A 19267-nucleotide genomic window follows, 5' to 3' on the forward strand; every position below is an offset into this window, starting at 1 on the left:
GGTAGCAATAAAATATGCTGTTAATGAGTTCCAAGGAGATATTGAGGAAAAAAGAAATGCTGAATCTCTGTATTCCTGAAACCACAAGAATAAGATGAGCCATGAACACATTTGGGGTTTTATTAAATAAAGAAGATGGTCTTATACAGATGGCCAACAGGCACATGAAAAGATACTTCGTGTCACTAATTATTAGAGAAATGCAAATCAAAACTGCAGTGAGGTGTAACCTCACACTGGTCAGAATGGCCATCATCAAAAAGTCTACAAAAAATAAATGGTGTACATTTACAGTATCTTAATTTCTACACAGGCCAGCCCTATTCACTATGGGAGGATGTTGCACAAGGCTGGATGTTTACAGTTATCTTCTGTTATACTTTCTGACCTCAAATTAAAATGTATATTTTACAATAAAACAATATTTGAAATAGGGACGGCTCCACAGAATTTGAGGTATGTCTTTCCTACTACAGTACTAACGACTTTTTAAAGCTATACTTCTCAACTTAATCTACTCTATTGAAGGCATCCTTTTGAATATTATATTTGTTACACCCATCATAAAGGGATCTCATGCTATTAATCCCACATTTCTAAGGAATTTCACAAAGTTTTTTTTTTTTTTTTTTTCGGATGGCAACTGAGATGTGAAGGGAATTATTAACTACTGAGGATTTCTTTAATTGGACAAGAAAACAAGGTTACTTAAAATAGTTGTTTCTAAATTTCAATGCTCTAAGAAAACCAATTATTTATTTATTTATTTATTTATTTTTAGAAAACCAATTATTTAGCAGGATTTTATGTATATATTTTCCCCTGTGGTTTGCAAGCTGAAAAGGTGCTGACATTTGTATTTTTTACTGTGGACTCTTAAATGGTACGTGAATTTAGTTTAGAGTAACTGCATACACAGAATTAAAAGTAACTATGGTACAATGTATGTTCTTAAGTTTTCTTCTCGCTCTTATAGCAGGTGAACATATTAAGGACATATTGCACATACATACTGATCAGAACTATAGAATATCTCTCTCCTCTGTTCTCACATTATTTCTTATATATCTTTCAGGACTCACCACATCATCTCCTCCATTACCTCTCAATTTTTTGTTCCACCTCTATGCTCACAGAGCATTTGTGTTCTCACTCTATAATTTTACAATTTTACTGAATGATCTGGCTTAATATCTAGGCTGAAGTTTCTTATGGGCTTGTGGTCTTTATCTCTGCCTCTCACAACCTAAGTGCAAAACCTTGCAAATTAAAGACATTTCAGTAAATGTGGGTTGTTTACTTAGAGCTGGAAAGGATATACAATGTCATCTTTTCCAAACTCCTACAAGAATGCAGAAATGCCTTCTACAGCTATCCTGGCAGATGGCATCCAGCTTCTGTGTGAAAAAATTCATTGATGAGGAAGATGCTTAGCATCTTATTAAATAGCTCATGGAAAGTTGTTGGTTTTCTATTTTTGTAATGATGTTGAAGCAAAATATGTCTCTTTTGACTTGCAATTATTTATCTTATTTATATTTTTGATAGCAATAAAATATAGCTTTAGGACTTCTGCATAGTATCCTTTCAAATATTCGGGCAGCTCTATTATGACCCCAACTGATACTATTCCTTGTCTCCTGCTCAAACCCTTCCCAAACCTACCTCTGTGTCTTTAACTGAGATTGAAGGAGCTAGATCTCATTTAGTTCAGCTCTTAATTACTGTTCAATTCATTTACATAAAGCATATTGATTTGTAATATCAGTAACATATAGAAGGGACAGCCATAACTGAAAACTAAGGAGTAGTATCTATGTAATTCAACATCATTGAGACTATCCTTTTTAAAAATTTTATTTAACTACAGATGATTGAAAATATTGTGTTAGTTTCCAGTGTATGGCTTCAGATTCTTTCCTATTATAGGTTATTACAAGACTCTGAATATAGTTCCTTATGCTATACAGTAAATCCTTGATGTTTATCTATTTTATATATAGTTGTGTGTATCTGTTAATTCCATACTCCTAATTTATCCCTCCCTCCCCTTTCCCCTTTGGTAACCATAAGTTTGTTTCCTATGTCTGTAAGTCTGTTTCTGTTTTGTAAAGTTGATTTGCATTAATTTTTTTAGATTCCACATATGAGTGATAGCATATGATATTTTTCTCTGTCTGACATTTTACTTAGTATGATAATCTCTAGGCCCATCCATGTTGCTAAAAATGGCAATATTTCATTCTTTTTATGGCTGAGTAATAGTCCATTGTGTGTGTGTGTGTGTGTGTGTGTGTGTGTATGTGTGTGTGTGTGTGTGTGTGTGTGTATATATATATATATACACTACATCTTATTTTCTTACTTATCCATTCATCTGTTGATGGACACAAGTTGCTTCCATGTTTTGGCTATTGTGAATAATGTTGCTATAAACATTGGTGTGCATGTATCTTTTCAAAGTAGAGTTTTTGTCTTTTCTACATATATGCCCAGGAGTGGGACTGCTAGATCATATGATAACTCCATTTTTAGTTTTTTAAGGAACCTCCATACTGTTTTCCATAGTGGTTGCACCAAGTTACATTCCCACTAACAGTATAGAAGGGTTCCCTTTTCTCCACCCCCTGCAGAAGTGACAACATGTGACATCTGAGGCTAGGTCATAAAAGACATTGTGGTTTCTGCCTTCCTCTTTTGTATCACTTGCTTTGGGGAAAGCCACCTGCCATATTATGAGGATACTCAAGCTTCTCTGGGCAGAGAAACAAGGTAAGGAACTAAGGCCTCCTGCTAAAAGCAATATGAGTGAGCCAAATTAGAAGTGAACCTTCCAGCCCTGACAAGCCTTTAAGTGACTGCAATCCCAGATGACATTTTGATTGCAACATCAAAGAAGACACTACATCAGAACCAACCAAGCTGCTCTTAAATTCCATACGCACAAAAATTGTAAGATAATAAATGCTTGTTATTTTTATTGTAACAGTTCTATTAAGATATAAATAACATATCCTAATGTTTGCCAATTTGAAATGTCCAATTAAATGGTTCTAAATACATTTACAAAGTTATTCAACTCTTACCAGAATCTAATTTTAGAACATTTTCATTATCCTAAAAATAAACATTTACCCAATACCAGTTACTCCCTACTCCATCATTCCCCTACCCCCCACCCCTCCACCACCTCCTACTTTCTACTCCTCAGCCCTAGGCAACCACTGATCTACTTCTGTCTCTATACATTTGCCTACTATGGCCATTTCATATAAATAGAATAATACAATATGTGGTCTTTTGTCACTGGCTTATTTCACTTAAAATATAGTGTTTTTGAGGGTCACCCATGTTGTAGCATGTATTTTTTCATTCCTTTCTATTTTACCAAATCTTATTCCACTGTATGGATATCCCTTCATCCATTGATAGATATTTGTGTTTTTTTCCACTTTTGGGCTATTATAAATAATAATAGCCCAAAAGTGCTTTGGTCCTTCATTTGTAAGTTTTTTAGTGGACATATGCATTTTCCTTTTTCTTGGGTATGTGCCTAGAGATGGAATTGTGGATCATATGGCAACTCCATGTTTAAATTTTTGAGGAACTGCCAGACTGTTTTCCAAAGTGGCTGCACCATTTTACATTCCCACCAGCAGTGTCTGATGGATCAAATTTTTCCACCTCCTTGCCAAAATTTACCTGCCTTTTGAAATCTGCCATCCTAGTGAGTGTAAGATGTCATTTGACTTGCATTTCCATAATGACTAATTATGTGGGGCATCTTCCTGTGTTTATTAGCTATTTCCATATCTTCTTTGGACATGTGACTATTCAAATATTCTGCCCAATTTAAAAAATCAGGTTTACTTGTCTTATTATTAAATGTTTATTATTTTAAATTCTAATTTTTCAAGTAATTTGTTACATAGTAATTGATAACTAACAAAAGCAGTACCTCTACATTTTCTTAGAGAAAATGTGATATTGATACATTTTAATTGATCAGCAGGAAAATAAGGCTAACATTTTATTGAGGATAAAATAATGGCATTACTGCATTTTTAGTCCTGAGATTCATAAATATACATAGTTGAGGTCCAAAAAAATAAAGAAAATTTCATCAGAAATAGAAATGAAAACATAATTCAAATTCATTTGCTTGCCTAATTACTACAGGAATGATTATGATGAGCCAAGGAAATTTATTAAGCCTCATAATCAACCAGAACAATTTCCTCCAACAATATGGGAAGGAAAGAAAATGTCTGATATATATTTTTTTCAATTCCCCTTTTCTAGGCATTCCTTTGTTTATATGAAATAAGGAACATTTAGCATAAAACACAGAACTGCCTTTTATAATGCTTTTATAACACATGTAACAAACTCATGTTTTTTTCTTTAAAAAGCTATAACTCAAAATGGGATAATTCTGAATGGCATAAGTTATTTGATGAGTGGATACTCGTGGTCAGATTTAGAAACCAGATTAAGTTAAGCGTTTTGCAAACTTTTACTCATTTAGATTTGAAGAAGAATATCATGCAGTATGATTTTTAAAATTATTTTTGTAAAAAAATGTGTCTTTATTGACCTAGTCTCTACAATGGGATATAAATATGGGTAAGAAATGGACAAATGGCCTAAAAGAAGACTGTGAAGGGAGTGAATATGTTTTAAAGCAACATCAGCAAATATGTATGTAGTTTAGAGATATGTTTCACTTCTTTTCCTCAACTGATAAGAAAGTCGTATCAGGGCTTCCCTGGTGGCACAGTGGCTGAGAGTCCGCCTGCCGATGCAGGGGACACGGGTTCGTGCCCCGGTCCAGGAAGATCCCACATGCCGCGGAGCGGCTGGGCCCATGAGCCATGGCCGCTGGGCCTGAGCGTCTGGAGCCTGTGCTCCGCAACGGGAGAGGCCACAACAGTGAGAGGCCCGCGTACGCAAAGAAAAAAAAAAAAAGAAAGTCATATCAAAGGGGTTTTAAAAATCTTCCAACTATATTATCTCTCAACTATCTTATTTTTAATATAATTTACTTCTGCTTTTCTAGACACATGACAAAGAAAATTCAGTCCATTTACTTGGATGTTCTCATTGCTATATAGTACTGTATGCTTTTATTTCCAAATGCCTGTTATGAATAATAAATTTAACTCAACACATATACACCCACATGCTTACAATCTAAAATTACTGTGACATATTTGGAGAAAATGGCATCAATAATTGTATTTATTTTAAATAAAAAGTTACTAAAAGTATATGTAATTTTTTTAAACATCTGGATGAACACAAAGAATTAAATTCCAGGGACTGATGATATTATAAAGACTCCATGATAAATATAAAAATATCAAAAGTAGCTCCCCGTAAAGATATAATAGGTACACTGTGACAAAGTGTGACAATAAATTTTCCTCATTATTTAGTGAAAGAACAAATGTAAGCAATACAATATAGGCTCTTTTATACAGGAGTATGAATTCAAAAGGCAGCTCTATAAGCAAAATAAGAAAATCTTTCTGGCCATGTGAATTTGTCATTCTGAGTGTTTTCATGATTTATGTGTCATAAATAACTTTTAAATGATTTATGGTAGAATTTTATACTTTCTTTTTTTATGAAGATATTACAATATCATTGATAGATTATGCTCCAGCTGTTTATATGTTATACAAACATTTCCTTTTTCAGCATTTTGAAATTGCCCAAAATATAAAATTAACTTTTACATGGAAGTATGATGGTGAAACCCACTGTGTTTCTACTCATGCTAAATGAGTTGATTGGCATATTTCTTATGCTATTTTACTGAAGGTGGATTTTTATTGGGTGTCCTATGATTGCATGTGGCCAATCTTAAAAACATTGAAAGAAATCTAGATTGTATTTTCAACTTTACAGATTATTTCTAAACATAAAAATCTCTGGCGGGGCTTCCCTGGTGGCGCAGTGGTTCAGAGTCCGCCTGCCGATGCAGGGGACACGGGTTTGTGACCCGGTCCGGGAAGATCCCACATGCCGTGCAGCAGCTGGGCCCGTGAGCCATGGCCGCAGAGCCTGCGCGTCCAGAACCTGTGCTCCGCAACGGGAGAGGCCACAACAGTGAGAGGCCCGCGTACCGCCAAAAAAAAAAAAAAAATCTCTGGCAATGACTAGATAAAACAGTGGGGTTTTAGTGAGTTTTTTTTTTTTTTCACTATATAAGCTACAGTAACTTTTTTTGTTTGAAACATCCTTTCACTCCTGCCATCTTTCATGTAATATTTTTCCCTTCTGCATAACATACAAATGTATTAAACAATACTCAAAATTAAAACTGCTTACTGTGGTGTAAAAGGCTCTGCAAAATATTGCCCTGGATCCTCTCTCCAAATTGACCTAAAGTTGTGCATGCTGTCTGCCATTTGGCTTCAGCAAATGCCCTTCTAGCAGTTTCTAACATATCCAAACTTTTTTTCCAAATTAGGACATTGACACTTTCCGTAGGGAAGACTCTTTCCACATCTGGGTCTTCCTTACCATTCATGTCTCAGCTTAGCTTAAACACTATTTTCTCAGAGAGGCCTCCTTAGCCCCTTCAATAAATCCTGTCTCCATTCTTCATCACAGCACCATATTTATTTCCTTCAGAGTGGTTATGATGATTTGAAATGATTATGTTTTTATTTTGTGAGATTCCCCAGCCCCAGCCCCAGTTTCAAAATAAGGTGCAGGAGGGCAGGCTTTGCTGGTCAGGTTCTTAGTTGTATCACAAGGAGAAAGGCAAATACTTATTGAGTAAATAAAGTAACTTGTACAAAATATCTAATTGTAACTAAGACCCTCTAAACTGAAGTAATCTGTATACTACAAGTCATGCCCTCAATTTCTTCCCAGTTTTAAGGCCAATAAGTCATATGCATTTTTTAATAGTAGAAGAGTGACATTTCAGAGGGAGCTTCCTGAAAAATTCAAATAATATAATAAAGATAAAATGAGTAAGTAATCTCTAAACCCTACATGTCAGCAGCTGTTTTCCTTACAAATTAAATCTCTTTTAAATATTTCACTTGTGTGTAAGTGCAACATGTATGTTTTAATCAGAATATTAAGAAAAATTCTAATACAAGTTACCTCATGACATGCTCTTTGTGAAACGTTGTTTAAAAAAAAGGAAGAAGAAAGTCACTTTTTAAAAAATAAGCAATTAGAGGAATGGATCCAATCATTTCTTTTAAAATTCTCATTGTATGGAGAGGATAATTTATTTTTAGCGAAGAACTGAGGCTAATAACTAAGGGATCATCCTTTTTTAAGTTTTAGCAGTGACACAAATTTGAGTAGCTTGAGTACATTATCAAATTTGTTTAACTAGGTAGCAAAGATGGATTTAAAAGTTAAGGAGGTAAAGAGCTCTTCATGAAAAGTCAAGATATGTATATACATGTATATATCAGAGTATGTATTTCAAGTGTTTTTTCAAGACATCTAAATATAAAATCCAGAAATTAAAAAATAATCACTGGAAATTCCAGATATAATAATTATATACAAGATATATAAAGAGACAAGAATAGGAAGATATGATACAAATTCTTGAGTGTTTCTTTTGGTTTATTAAAATTATTGACTAATTGTTGCAATAATAAGCCTGACACCAGCCTGTCATAGTAAGTCTTTTGGGAAAACCTCTCAAACCTTGGAATCCTGGCTTTGCTTTTTCAGGACAAAAAAGAACATACCTTAAGAACTTTACAAATTTAGTTCATCCTTTCTTACTTGAAAAAACTGAGCCCTCTACTTTTTTTTCATAATTTCTATCAAGATTCCACTGAGTATGATGTTTCATATATTTCCCTTGGTACTGACATTTGTGGAAAGGAATGAAAGACAAAGAAATAAATAGACATTTTTGTATATTCTCTTTTTGGTTATCCCTCCACATAACAGGGTCGTTTTAGGAATAAATAGGTTCATTGATCTGCTTTGTACATACAAAAAAAATAATTTAGTGGCTGGTCTCCCCAGGTCCTAAGCATTTTGTTTTCAATTAAGAAAATAAAATATTCAAGGGAAACACATCATTCATCCTCTCTTTCTCCACACACCTCCCTCTAATCCTTTATTTTTAATCCTCATTCCTCTTCCCCTCCTAGCACTGATTGTAGGATGTGGCCCACTGGAGAGTAAAATTAAAACAAAAAAAGCAAAGTAGAAAGTCATAAAAAAGTATTTAATGGAATTTTGCTTCAAAGAAAATGCATGGTTAATTGTAAAAAAAAAAAAAATCCTTTTCAGGCTCTTAAAATTTACAATTGCTCCATGGTTTTAAACCTCAATTAAATGCAAAGGTTTAATAGACACACATGACTTTAATGATGTGAGATGTCCCGATATTTTTTTACATTTGTTAAGAAAAATGCAGCCGCATCCTGTTAAATATATTGAATGATCATTTTTTAAAGCTTACCATATGCTTCTTCATTTTGTTCAGTCTTTCAACTTTGTTCAATTACACACAAGTCTCTATCCTTAATAAGGAGAAAAACCTTACTAATAAAATTGCAATTTAGATGAATTTCTTAAACTGGATAATGAAAATGGTACCAATCATGGGACATATAAAATATAAAGTAAGCACTCAAAACATTCTAGCATTAGAGAAATGAAAACTGTCATACTGTCTAACAAAGAAAAAATAAATTCAGAGGGAAAATCACAGGCCGAAAATGGCAAGGCCATACATATGTCAGGAATTTCCAGGACTAGGTATGAGTTTACAAAGGAGAACATTAAAGTTAAAGGGTAAACAGTAAGTCTAGTCAGAAAACTTGGACATTAGATCATAGTATGTCAGGGCAAATAACAGTTTAACTTATGTATCCTTTTTTTCCTTCAGTTATTGAAACTAAAGCAGTTGAGAAGAGCAGATCTGGGTTGTAAACGAATACTTGCAAAACATGCAAATGAGTGAGGCCAAACCGTGTAAGTACTATTTTCCTACCAAAGGAATTCAAATGCAATTGAAATGGCAATTAACTCCTTTAGTCAGTGTCAGGCAAAGCAACAGGGAGTGGTAGAGACTATGGCTGACTGGAGAGCATCAGCCTGGTCCTGTCTGTTACACAGGCCCAGTTGATGCTCACCACCTGAAATGCGGGGACGGTGGGGCCAAACCTTCCGAGTTCCCTAGAAGTCATGAATTGGATTTATGTGAAAATTTCTGATTGCCATCTCAATATTTGCTCATCTATAAAAACAATCTTCCTGTCAGCAAAACATGTCTACTGCCAGCTTGAGAGAATGAGGGGAGAAAAAAAGAATACATTTTATTTTCAACCATAGAATTTTCATTTGTAAATGACCTGTGGTATTTTTTATTCCAGTCCAAACATTTATGATCTGTGTACAGATCATATGGCAGATCAGTTGTAGAGCTGCATAAAAGTATTCTGGTTTCTTACTCTATGTTCTTTGGTATATAAAATGCATTGAAGATATACAAATGCTGGTCTTTCTCTCCCTGAAGTTAGAAGGGTAATAACAAATAAGAGCTTTGCTACCCTATTTGTAGTAGTTTAATGTAAATATATACTACCAGTACATTTTGGAAAGGTAATTTCTCAACTAATATAAATAACTCCCAAATATTTCTTTTCTTTGGCCCAGTTATTCCAGTTCAGAATCTCTCTTCTAAAAGAATAATACCAAATTGAAAAAATAATTGTGCATATAACTACTAATCACAATACTAGTTATAACAGAAAAAAATTTTAACATAACAGAAAAAGAGAAAGACTTAAATCTTTAATGAGACGAATATGGTGAAAAACAATCTGAGCAAATATAGAAATCTAAAATTATGTGGATAGTTTTCTGAGTTTTAAAATCATTTGAAAAATACAGACATATACACAGGGAATAGTGCCTCTAAGCCTAGCTCCTAGATATAGCCGCTCTTACCATAACAGCTTATTATACATAATGAATTTATTCTTATGTGTGTGTGTGTGTATATATATATATATATATATATATATACATAAATATTCACTCTTTGCTTTAAATATATTGTATAATAAGATAATACTATGAAATATTTAAATATCTCCAACTTTCAAATATATGTTATAGAATTCTTTCATGTTAGTAAGCTTAAAATTCTAATTTTTAATGGTTAATATAATCTGTTTATAAATGCACTACAATTTATTTACTCAATCTTTAAATGATGGACCTATGCATTGATTCTAATTTCCTATTAATAAAAATACTGTAAATGAAAACCTTTAATAAACATAATTTATATTTACCCATTTATTATTTATTATGATGGTGACTAATATATTAAGTATTATCAGTTGATTTAATTTTTATAAGTTGATCTTTGAAAAATGTCATTGTTAAGTGTGCATTTCCTAAACTACTAGTAAATTTTAGCACAATTTTACATATTTATTGTAATTTAATACTCTCTTATATAGGAAATTTGGACATTTAAAATATTCTTTAAGTGGTTTGTAAGTAATTTTTTTACTAGGTTATAAACTCTTCACTATGTGTGTTGCAAATATTTTTTTCCAATTTATTATCTGTTAAATCTTTTCTATCATGTATTTTATTATAAATACATTTTAAATTTTGATGTAATAAAATCTGTCAGTTTTTTATGTTTTCTAAATTTGATAAAAAACTAAGAAATTTTTTCAGAACTAAACTACAATTTTTTTTTTTTTTTGCGGTACACGGGCCTCTCACTGTTGTGGCCTCTCCCGTTGCGGAGCACAGGCTCCGGACACGCAGGCTCAGCGGCCATGGCTCACGGGCCCAGCCACTCCACGGCATGTGGGATCTTCCCGGACCGGGGCATGAACCCGTGTCCCCTGCATCGGCAGGCGGACTCTCAACCACTGCGCCACCTGGGAAGCCCTCAACTACAATTTAAAAATATGAATTCATATAAAAAAAATGGTGGACTAAACATTTGAGCATGTCATAGTTTATACAGCTAAGTGCAAATGTCTAATAAAAATAATTAATATTTTTCCACTAAATGTTTGCTGCTTAAGCTGAAGGCATATAATTTTCAAGAAATCAAAATCTTAGTGCATAATTTAGTGCATAATTTAAAAATGAATTTCCATTGTGTACTGGGACTAGTGAATTAATAAGCAGTACTTCGTAAAGAATTGCATACTTTGTTTTGTCCAATTCCAGATTAGAAGCTCTACTGAAATTGTGGATCTAAGAAACAAAATGATTTTAAAAATCCTAAGTACACTTACATATGTGTTCTCTGTTTTGCACTATACATTAGAAACTTATTCAAAAACTGCACAAACAATATGCATGCAAACATCACATGCCACCTAACCTCATTTTTTTTTCCACACTTGAGAAATTACCACACACATTATCACAGTCCTCAACTGATTAAGGAAAGAAAATAAATCAAAGTTATATTTTCAGCATAAGCATCATGGTCACATACATTGAAACTGATGTAGAAAAACTTTAAATGATATATAAATTAAATATGTCTTTCCTCAGGAAGGAAGTAATCTCCATGGGTACAGGAAGTAAAAGGACAAGAAGACAAATAAAGCATCTGTTTTATCTTCCAGGAGTATACCCACACGTATTAGTGTATTAAATTATTACCCCCAAATTTAGAAAGGTGAGTTGGTTATTTTACATTTATACCAGGGCCATATTGAGGTCATTCAACCTAAAAACATTTGTATAGTTCTTTCTAATATATTTATGTTAATCTCTCCCTTGACTATAGAAAACTAGCAACCTTCTAATGTTTAAATATGTTCTTTTTTTGTTAAAATATTATGATCTTGTTTCAAATTATCAGTTGAATTTAGATCAATTTTAATAACTTTTTTTTTCTTTCTATTCCTCTTGGCTTATAGCACTTACCTTTCTTTCTCTGCCCCTTCCTGTGCATTTTAAAAATGAAAACCCATATTCCCAGACTGAAATATTTGTTCTCTTTAGTAAGATTCTTTCTGGCTTCAGGGAGAATAAATTTACAGATACGTCCTGGGACTTTGAGACTCCTACAATTCAAATTTTTACCTTGAATATCTGTTCTTGACTTTTCCTTCTTTTAAAATAAACATCCCCTAAAGAGAATGCTGGCTTTGTGACTTACTTTATTGAATAAGTTATGCAGTGCTTCTGTCTGCAACTCATGTGAGTGATGCGAAATAAAGCAGACATAGCTGTTGGACATCATTTTAGCCCCTCTGTCTGAATGGCAGATCACAGGAAGGAAAAAATGTCCCATGAGCCCCTCTGTGAGGTCGTTATCAACTGATTGAGTATTCGCCTTAAATAACTGAAACCCAGGTGTGTTGTCGATTAGCACAACTTACAAGCACTGTGTGGAGATTTATTATGATAATTGTTGCTTTTATTTTTTATTTCCCTGAACTCAAAGATAATTAATGTCAGTATGTGTCCTGGTATGACTCTCTTAATTGGTCCTATGGTGCCTTGGATGTTTGAAAATCCACTCACTTAAAGGCTTTTTTTTTTTTTTTTTCCTTTTGACTTGTTTTCCTGGAGCTGTTCATTAGTGCCTAAAATATTTGATTACATTTAATTGTGATGTCTTCAATTTTGTGCACCTGCTGCAATTTACATGAGGAGAAAAAGGCTTGCAGAAGCAGGAAAAAAAAAGTGAGATAGGGAATTACATTTTGAAAGAACTCCCCTGCATAGGGTAATTGGGGTTAAATATGGAAACAAAATAAACTTAATAGGTAGTTAGATTTTTGTAACTACTATGGTTACACAAAAAAGGTTCTAAATCAAAACTGCTCTAACATACATACTCTTAACATATATTTTCACATTTTTCTTCAAAGTTTTTTGGTTTCCAAGGGACATCCATATTTACTCATATCTTGTATTTAAGAGCCCGCATGGAGATGAGAAGAAAATATTGAGTCAGAATCCCAGTTGGAGGTGTTTTTTGTTTCTTATGCATTTTTTAATGGAGCATACCACTGTTTTTTATTTCAACAAATGTGAAGCATTTTGTCACCAATTTCACTAACCATTTTGTTTTATGTTATTGTTTCATGAAATGACCAAAAGTTTCCTGGAAACCTGTGAAGTTCCTTTTAAAATGTCTTAAAGTAACATATAAGAAACAGATTAAATCCGCAAAGAATTACCAGTTCCAAAGAATGATTTTGACCTGAATATCAATTCCAACTGACCACACTATAATTCAACAGAGGCAGAGGAAACAACAGGGTATTTGCTGCATTTTCAGTAGAAAATAAATCGCCATTCTTTCTCTTTTGTAAAACCATCAGTTTCTTTTCCATTTAGTTTTAAGGAGCAGTGAAATCTCTAAATCTGCTTCAAAGCCCTGCTTTTAGAGGAAAAGTAATTAGATCCAGTCCTTTTAGTTACAATGGCAGTGATACGATGGGTTCTCTATGTTAAATATATCAAAAAGATGCACTCAGTTACCACGGACATTCTCATTCATGAAACATTCCAAGGGCCAAGAGGGCAGAGAGGTATTGGTAATCCTTTATGGAAATTCCTCTGTCAATTCCTCTGTCTGCTGGCTCAGGTTTTATCTCCTCCAAGAAATCTCTCTGTACCACAGCAATTTGAAATGCCTGCTTTGGAATTGTGCTACATTGGTGGACTAGAGTATGAAATACACCACCTGGCTCTATCTTTTTCTGTAAAATTTATTTTTCATGTTTTATTGATGTTAGCATTGTTGCTCTGAAAATCTTCTGAATTGCTTAAGCACGAGGGTGGTGAATAAAATGATTAAGGCATGTGTATCTGTCATTTTCAAAGTTCTTTCACGTCTACTACCTCAACTGATTCTCAGAACAATGCTGTTACAGACTATAATTTCCACAAATGTGGGACCCACGTTTGTTATTCACCACTGTATTCCTGGGGCTTCTATTAACTTATAGTAGGCACTTCAGAGATACAAAATGAATGAATGGATGATGAATTAATGAATGAATAAGGTAGTATCTATACTTAGTACATGCTCAGTAAAATCTTGGTCCATTTTAACATATTTGGGACTTACATCACAACACGTGTTTTAGAATGGAAGCTGAGCAGTGAATGCACATCACAGGAGATGTGCTGGAGATGGGGGTGTACTTAGGTTAATGGTTTCACCAGAAGTCTATTTATATAAGACTGTGGCACTGAGGACCCTCATGGAATTGAAATACCTAAATCCAGTTAAGATAGTAAAAGTAGGCAAGTCTGGGGTAAGGAAAATGGTGACCAATGGTTGTTTAACAGATCCGTCACACAAGATGGCCCCTGCACAATTTGCACAACTGTTTGCAATGGCCCTAGTAAAATATATTAGTCCATGCCAGTCCCCATGAACAACTCTTAGAAGTCTACATAAAACACCATTTTTGTTATATAAGGGATTATAATACAAAAGCAATAGAGGATGTTTTTTCTATCTTCATCTCAGTTTCTGTTGCAGCATAAGAGGATATAGGAAGTAGCAAAGGACATCTGTGTGAAGTCACAATCAAGAAAAGCCCACTTTGACCTGGGCACCTAAGAACAACATGTGCCAACTCAATAAAGAACCTCAGGACAAAGTGACTGAAAGAAACTTGGGAACTGTTTTCCCTGGTATTTGTACCACACTCCTTCCCTATATACCTAAATTATTGTGGTTAGGGCTGAACCAAAGAAATACTGTTTGCTTTGCTTTGATGGATGGTCACTGCCATCTCATGAATCCTAGGGACCTCAGGTTACACACAGCCTCTGCCTGATCTTCCTGCTACATTTTCTTCTCTCCAGACACACTGGCTGTTGAGTTCCTAGAAAATGTCATGCCCTCTTTCACAACAGGGTTACTTCAACCCTCAGCTTCTGAGTCATCTTTTAGATAACAGCTCAAGTCATCTCATAGCGGAAGCCTCCTCCCCCAAAATCCATCTTAGTTCAGATTCCTTTGTTTTATGCTCCAGAGTATTTCATAACATGCTCTTGGTTTGTGTAAACTTGTTCACATTATTATTCTGTCTCTTCTACTAGACTGTAAACTCCATAAGTAGAGGTTACAAGTCTGCACTTATTTTTGCTCCCTTATGCTGGAACCATACTTCAGGGTTGACTGAATAAACCATGAACTTACATTTATAAGAACATGTTTTTATATCACCTCTGGCCCAAGTAACCTCCACCATTTAGAATATAAGGAAAAAAATATACATATATAAATTTGCTTTACTTAGGTGGCTTCTATTATCACACACAATCCTGCTGGCTCTATCTGGTCTGGATGTGTCTGCTAGTAAGCACAGTGATATTTATGTGGGCAATCAGAATCTGTGTTAACCACACTCATACAAAATATGCAATATAAAACTATGCAGTGATGAAAGAGACACAAAGGCACATGCATGCCTGTATACATTTGCTTCAACACAGTTATGAAAAGCCATTTTATTTTTTCTATTTTTACTTCATACTTATAAAGAAAACTAGTGGTCCAGAACTAAAAGCTTATAAATAAAAATCATAAAAAAAAAAGATCTGGGAATTATAGGCTAGAAACCAGAAGTTTAGGGCTTGTTAGGACAGAGTCTGGATGGGAATGGTTGTATTTGTCTGTGCTTCCTAACTTCTCCACTGGTCTCTAAGCTTCATGAGTCCAGGGTCCACATTCTCTTGTTCACCACAGTGCCTGGCACGTATTAGATCCTCATTAATGTCTGTTGCTATCTGATCCCTTCACTATTTTTTTTCCAAACAGGGGAACCAAGAGCAAGCTCTTTCGAAAATTAAGTCACATGGCAGCCATGTGCCAAAGGGAAGGTGTCCATGGACTGAGTCAGCCAGTAGTGGATGACCCATACTGTTCTCAGGATGAAAGCAGGTGACAGCCTAGCTCCTGGGTTTTGTTAGTCTAGTCTCAACAAGACTAACCCCTGTGGTCTTTGAATTTATCTTTCTTCCTCTCCTCTGCTATTTTTCCTCTCCCCCTCCTTCTTTTCAACTATTACCTCTTTCTCCTTTCTTAATGTTAGGCTGCTATTATTTTAATAAAATATTCATTCTACTGATTTCTCATCCAAGCCCAAGATGACTTTTAGTATTGGTACTCAGTCAGACAGACTGTGACATGACATGTAAGGAAAGAATCCGGAAAGCAACCAGTTGGAAAAGGCAATATCCCCTAGTCTACAGGATAGTCAAGAATCTCTAGTTGGTCAATTATGGCTTGGAGCTTAGTAAGGTCAGTGGAATTGACCCAATGAAGGGAAACACATGATACGACAAAGGCTGTTTGTACAGAGTCAAATAACTTCTCTTATTATGACTGGACCCGACAAAAAAATTAGACACTAATTCCAGAAGATTCCACCAAATCAGCAGATATCACTTTTCATTATAAATTTTTTCTCCATCCTTTGACTAGTATTTTGCTTTTTATTTAATTGATGTTTACTTAGAGTTCATTGCCTAGATTTAAAGTTGTGTGGCATGGTGTTTTAGAGTCTGCTATGCTATGTGAGGTCTAAGGACAAGTAGCATTGGCAGCACCCGAGAGCCTGTTTAAAATGCAGACTCTCAGGCTTCATCTTAAACCTGCTGAATCAGAGTTTGCATCTTAACATGATCTCTAGGTGATTTACCTGTACAGTAAAGATTTGAGAAATGCTATTTGAGAGCACTGATTGTAGACTTCTACAGGCCTGGGATTGAGGACACTTAATCCCTCTGAGTCTCAATTTATTCATCTGTAAAATGGAAATCCGATACATTTTTTCCTTGGTATTATTGTGAGGATACAAAGAGATGATGTAAGCCAAGGATAGCATAGCATAGTTCCTGGCAAATTGAGTCTCAGTAATGATAAATCTACATAATAAATATAGAGCTCAGTAGAACAAAGACATTTTGAAAGAAGCCATAATTGTTTCTTTCAGAAGCAGAAGCAATGTAGAGACTCTGAAAATCTGAGAGAAAGTAATACCTTGGTTTTTGGCCTCTGATAGTACCAATTGTTAGTTTTAATAACCAGTAGAATGCAGAATGATTTTGCAACTGCCATAAAGAGGGAGATGGGAAGTAACATCAAGTGAACATTTTTATAAAGATCATCTCATTTATTATTTGTTAGAATAAATGTGAAGTATGTATTCATTACCCTGTGAAATATGTATTACTGTAAGGTGAGGTGTTATACAGATGAGGAAAGCTTGAATGTAATAAATTCAGGTGACCTGCCCAGATCACATACTTCATAAATGAACAGAGATGGGTCACGAAGCAATGATTACCATGGAATATTTGTCTCCTTGCCCATATTCCTTTACTCAAGAACATCTATCTATAGATGGAATGACTGGAATGTTTTTTAGTGTCAGGATAATTTCAGTTGATTTTTCATGATGCAAAGTGCCTTTTTAAACACAGAGGAAATTGGAAGAAATTTACCAAACCCTTCACATTATCTTCAAGAGATTACCTAGAAACTTTAATAACTCAAGCTTATGTTATAGACTTTTCCTAAATGAATATAATACATTTATTCTCAAGGCCACTCACATGGGTATTTTTTTTCTTTTTAATAAATGGAGAGAAAGGAATGCAAGGAAGCAAACTGAAAGGGTTTTCTTAACTTACTTCCTTAATTATAGTTGTCCAGTTAAAAAGTCAGATATAAATGGATTGATGAAAATGAGAATTGCTTGAAAGGAATATTTCTCTGAATAGCATGCAGGCTGTGGAAAGAGCTCTGTTTGTATGTCTAGAGGAGAGAAGGAGAGAGACTAGCCATGGTCATGTGTCATGTGTGTGGTGGCATGTGGGGAATAATTGATTGTCCTTCCCTTCTTGACGCAATCACTAATTCTCTCAGAGCTCGCTTCTACACGTGTAATGCTTGCGATTAAGCCAGCAAAGGATCCTGAGGAACCCAGGAGACTTCCTTCTATCTGAGATGCCATTTATAACGCAAATTAAAAATTAAATGGGAAAAGCAAGAAAATGCCTCTGAAGGTTTATTTATTAATTTTTTCCCCACCTTTAACCCTACCCTGTATTGTTTGACGAGACAGGTCACACATTCTCCAAGTAAATGCCATACTCAAGGTGCAAGCCAAAGAACGGAACTAATGTAGGGGTTTACAAAAGGAGACAGAAACTTCTAGTAATTGGTGACAGCTCTACTTCTGAAGTTCTAAAGAAAACTTTTACCATGCTTTAAAACAGTACTGACTCAACCCATCATCATTCCCTAAGTGCCTGATAATTTTAGATTATCCCAAGTGCAAATGAATATATAGCTTTGTGCTTTCAGGAAACCAATACCTCTTATGTGGAGGGGCTTATTTTCAGTCTCACATTTTCAATTGTCATATTATGTATCAGTAACTTGTCGAATACAAAATTTTGAGGCAAAACAAATGGTTTTCAAATGTGGAACTTCATTTCAGAACTTAAGCGTCTTCAGAAAAATTTCTGAACCCTGCCTAGGAATTGGATATGGCCATGTCACTTTAAGGACAATTCCCTGTATTTGGCTTTTTGCCCTCCAATGAAAAAGACAAATCCTGCATTGCCTTCTCATTAAGGAAAAAGTAACTGCAAAGACAGCATATTTCTAGAGTAAACAAATCTCCCAGAGGCTGTACTTTTGATAAGTATTTTTGCAGTGCTAGTTTGAAGGTTTAACGGTTTGTACTGTTTCACTTTAATAGTCAGACCAGCAAGCTAAAACAAATGCACTTTAAAAACTTTACACTCCGTGAGCTCTGCTTTGACAGGACTTCCTTGGAATCAGGAGGTAATACGGCTTCTCAGTGAGCCATACTTACATTTCAAGCTGAAGAGGAAATTATTCTTGAACCACTGGATCTGTTGGTAATTCATGGCTCAGTTTATGGTGGCCTTTTAAATTCACCTTGTCTCACTAGGTTTGCCTGGATACAGCTCAGAGTGGAGAGATTATGCAAAGGTGATGACTGCTTACAGAAGCCAGCAGTCCAAATTGGGGACTTGGTTCAGAGGTCTGTGTGAGCATGCAAATCAACTGTAGGCACCAATGGCCCAATTATGCCCATTGTACAATGTCACATTTTTTACTCAGAGCTGTAACAAATGAAGGTATGCCAAAAAAAAAAAAAAAACATAGCAAGAAACAAAAGTTATGTGAATCTCTTCATAATAATTTCACATAAAAATTTTCACTTGCAACCAACAGCCTGACACAGTTCGGATGAATGAG

General features: G+C 34.7%; 1 long non-coding RNA gene across 1 annotated transcript in view; it reads right to left on the minus strand.

The window, feature by feature from the left end:
• LOC132421964 (uncharacterized) overlaps window positions 1-19044 on the minus strand; it is a 208045-nt gene extending 189001 nt beyond the window's left edge. Inside the window, exon 1 of the long non-coding RNA XR_009518795.1 lies at window positions 18858-19044. This is a non-coding gene — a long non-coding RNA (uncharacterized lncRNA). The remainder of the gene's footprint in view (window positions 1-18857) is intronic.
• Between the last annotated feature and the right edge of the window lie 223 nt (window positions 19045-19267).

The sequence above is a fragment of the Delphinus delphis genome, chromosome 3 (assembly GCF_949987515.2).
Source record: "Delphinus delphis chromosome 3, mDelDel1.2, whole genome shotgun sequence".
Taxonomy (NCBI): domain Eukaryota; kingdom Metazoa; phylum Chordata; class Mammalia; order Artiodactyla; family Delphinidae; genus Delphinus; species Delphinus delphis.